We start from the raw sequence: 4,456 nt of genomic DNA, 5'->3' as shown, positions 1-4,456 counted from the left end.
ATTTGAAGTCGCTTTTGAGGCTTTATCTCAGAAGTTGAAAACTGGAGTACATCTTCTTTGACTTCAATATGTTTTTATAATTAAGATAACTTAAATTTTAAATGGCAAAAAATTATACGTTGCCAAGGGTTGCTAATAGAAGTTACTTCTGCTGTTTAATGCGCCAAACTCTAGAGCATCAGATTCAATAATAAAAATTTTTATTGAATTTAACCATGTACCATTTTCTCCACATGGTACATGGTTAAATCTGTAAGTTTTTTTCGAGGCGTGAAAAAAACCCGTTGGCCTTCTTCGCCAACTCTAATTCAATGTATTCATTGATCTGTAATGCATCATGTTTAATCGTAAAATTTTTATAAGCTTGCACCAATAGGACAAAATCATCTGTTTCTCTAATGAAATATGAGACAAAAAATACAAAAAAAAAAAAAAAAAAACATGAGCGGAGCAGTATAGTCTTCGACGGAGTTCTAACTTTCTGCCGATGTTTATTCCGAGCCTGGGCAATATTTCATGACATTTCCACCCTCTTGTCCGATTAGAGGTCAACAGCAACTCTGCCATACCCTGACATATGACATATTTTCCGAATATTTCTAATATTCAGTACAGCCCTTCTAATTACTTGTCCAGATTGTCTTCACCGTGGGTTGATACTCGGCTTATAACTGTGGCCTATAGATCGATTCGAAAAATACAAAAAAAATACGTTTTCGGTCCACTTCATCCCAAAATATTTTTTCGATCTCACCGAAAATTTTAGCTGCTGTCCTTGACCATAACTGGAACCCCATGGAAAATTTCAAATCGATCAGCGTTATATTTCCGCCTCTAGTGTGGTAATGGGTTACTAAATAATATCTGAATACGTAAGTATTTAAGTGTAGCTCCCACATCCGAGAACATACGACTATCAAATTGATATCAATTTAAAGATCAAGGCTATCACTCATCTTGGATATATTATCAACTTCTCGGATCTATGTCCTTTAGGAGTAAATATATACGACATAAAATACAATTTTTGTCATTTTTCACACAAAAGTCAGTGTCCATTTGACCCGCTATATATTGACCGAGCTTATTATTTGGCCCTATCCCCTTCTCCATGTAAAATTTCACGATGTTCGGGCCATATATGCGGCCTCTGGAGCGACCAGAAAAACCGACAAAAAACAATAGGGGTCTTCATTGGCCAGAACCCGTCCTACATGCAAAATTTCGTGAAGATTGGTCCATAACTGTGGCCTGTATCGTGTTTATAAATTATAATGGACGGACTGACAGACATGTCTAAATTGACTCAGCTAGTCGCGATATGACGATCGGTATACTTAAAGGTGGGTCTAGGACGAATATTTCTCGGAGTTACAAACTCTTGGGCCGCACAAACCTATAATATCCTGACAACATAGTTGTGTAGGGTATAAAAAAGATTTTGGGAGTATATATAAATGCGAACCGATTTTAATCAAATGTGGTACACGTTGCTTTCGGATAATTGTGGATGTTTGTATCAATTTAACAGACATGTATCGCGTTAGTTATTTGATATCGGATGATAGTATATGCGGAGGTTGTATTCAAATCTGGAATAATTCTCGTAATTTTCTATAGGATATATTCTAGGGCCAAAACTAGGGTCTATACCAAATTTTATATCAGTTGGACAATAATTTGCGATTTTTACAACTTTTACTACACATTTTCCCTATGTGCGACGCCTTTAGCAACAAAAACAAGGCGTTTCTGTAAAATGTAGGCAAAAACTATATTTCTAAAAGGTTCAGTTTATATTGCTTTTTAGTTTTGTGTAGTAGGGGTATTAAATACAATCTCGTTGAATTTAAGTATATTTATGTTAATCACAAAAAATCACAATTTAATTTTTAAATGTGAAATTCAAAACTACTAGAAATATAATATTTGAACAAGATTTAAGGTTTCATTTAATTTAAAAAATGTTTTATTCTACACCTTTTTCAGATGTTATTCAAAACATTTCAATTGCAATTCGAGAATTTCATTTGTAATTCGAAAACTCAATTTACAATTCATAACATTTCATTTGTAATTCACAATATCTCATTTATAATTTTTAACTTTTCATATGTAATTCAAAAAATTCTATTAGAAATTTAAAGAATTCCATTAGAGATTCGTATATTTCCATTTGAAATAAAAAAATATATATTTAAATTTCAAATAATTCAATTTGAAATTCATAACATTTCACTTGTAATTCATGAAATTTCAGTTGCAATTCGTAACAATTCATTTCAAATTCATACATATTCTTTGTGTGTTACAAATAATATTTTTCGGATTTAAAATTAAATGTTATGAATAACAAATGAAAGTATATAAAATGAAATGTTATAAATTTCAAATTGGAATTTCAAATGGAAGTATATGTATTTTAAATGTAATTATATGAATTTCGAAAGGTATTCTATGAATTATAAATGAAATTCCTAAATTATATAATTCTATAATTCCATTGGAAATCTTTTTTAAGCTCGGCTTATGGAACAACCGTTTTGTAACAAGCCAGCTAAGTAAAGTAAGTAAGTATAATTATAACTAATATGTTACGAATTGCAAATAGAATTCTCGAATTGCAAATTATATGTTGTGAATAACAAATGGAGTTATCGAATTACATGTAGTTGCAAAATATTGTATTCCAGTTAGCAAAGTTTTCATTGCAATTGGAAAAGTATTCGATTAATTTGCAAAAGGTTTTATTTAATCAGGATATGCTATATTTTCCCTTTACTATAAAATTACATTTGTCTAAAAATTTTTTTTTTTAAATGTTATACATTTATGCATATCTGGGAGTCAATCATTGGTAGTTATTATTATGTTTTTAGAAAATTAAATTCCTTTCCCACACTTTAATTTTTTATGTATGCTGGATTGAAACGATTTTGTATTGTGAAATAAATTCTCCCATTGTGCTGGGTCCAAAAAAATCTTTTGATTTAATTTCATTGTTGTTGTAAAAGAACAAAACAAAGAGCTAAGGAGAATATGTTATCCCTTTCCCTCGCATGAAATTGCCAATAGTCGTTTGATTGGGGTGTGGAGTAGAGTATGGGTACGTTTGAAGAGAGGTTGAATGTGTATGTGTGTGTGTGTGGGCAAATGGGCTGCGTTTGGTAAAACATACAAATCCGGTTTTTGGTGGTTGTTATCGCACCACAATTATCTGCGATTGAATTTCTCCGTTCCATGGAAATGAAACATGGACGTCGAAATGCCCTGCTCTCCGCACCCATACGCACATAAACAACTGTGGATATGTGCCGTTAGTCGCAGCTAAGTCGTTGACGGACAAACAGACCAACGTTAGCATTGGCAAAAGAAGAGCGGCATGTTACAAAAAATATAAAACCAACAAAAACACATGCAAACTTTTATTCGCAATAACAACAAAGACAAATCGTTGAACAAAAGCAAAAAAATAAGTGAATTCGAACGGAACTGATTTTTTCGTGTCAAACATAATTTTGCCGTTACTCGTGCGCTTTAATCGTGTGATTTCGCGAGTTACGCTTTCTCTTTTGTGCCAACTAGAGAGAGAGAGAGAATGAGCATACATTTTCCACATTGACCCTATGAACTCTGTGCAGAGTGTGAGTGAAGTACATTCGTTGTGTTAGTTAACATGATTTCAGTTCCATTCTAACCAATCTGGTGGAGAAATCGCAACAATTGGGATATACGGATTGGCAACAGTTTGGGTGGGTTCTCACTTTCACACACACACACACACGCACGCCCACTCATACCACTACACAAACATTGTTCCCGTTCTACACTCTTTATTCAATTTATTACGGAGGACAACGCATTAAAGCAGATTCTCTGCTCTCTCACAACCAACGATTGTGATTCTTAACCGTTATTTGAATCTGGAAGCAACCCTCAACGTTGGCAGAGCCATCAGCAAGGGGGGTAAAAATCGAGGCTGGACAATCGTCAGTCAAGTCAAGTGTTTCAGTCTCAGTCGAGAAATCAGATTCATTCAGAGTTCATTGTGTGTGGCACAGAGTTGCAGCAGCAACAGAAGCAGATGGTGGCCACTAGAACAGTGATTAATTTTACAGTTAGTCCGTAAAAAGATGCCAAAGCAACAATAACCAAAACTGGAAAAGCTCTCCTACTCTTGAAGAGTCAAGCTGGAAAAAAATATATTTAAATCAGAATTTTAATCATAAATGTTCCGACGCGAGTGTTAAATCTGGATATAAGAAAAAATACGCAAAAGTGAACCATTATAAAAATAAGGAATAGTGATGATATAGCAAATGTAAAATAATTTACAAGACAAAACTGTGTTTTAAAAATTAAAAAAAATAATAATAATAATAATAAAAATAAATAAATTCCTTTGCATTCCCAGTAAAAAAAATATTGATAACGTTTTGTGCTTTTCAAATACAAC

The sequence above is a fragment of the Musca vetustissima genome, unplaced genomic scaffold, assembly GCF_032173495.1.
Source record: "Musca vetustissima isolate MV318-11 ecotype Yass unplaced genomic scaffold, APGP_CSIRO_Mvet_v1 utg26239, whole genome shotgun sequence".
Classification (NCBI taxonomy): domain Eukaryota; kingdom Metazoa; phylum Arthropoda; class Insecta; order Diptera; family Muscidae; genus Musca; species Musca vetustissima.
Note: the sequence above shows the minus strand (reverse complement) of the source record.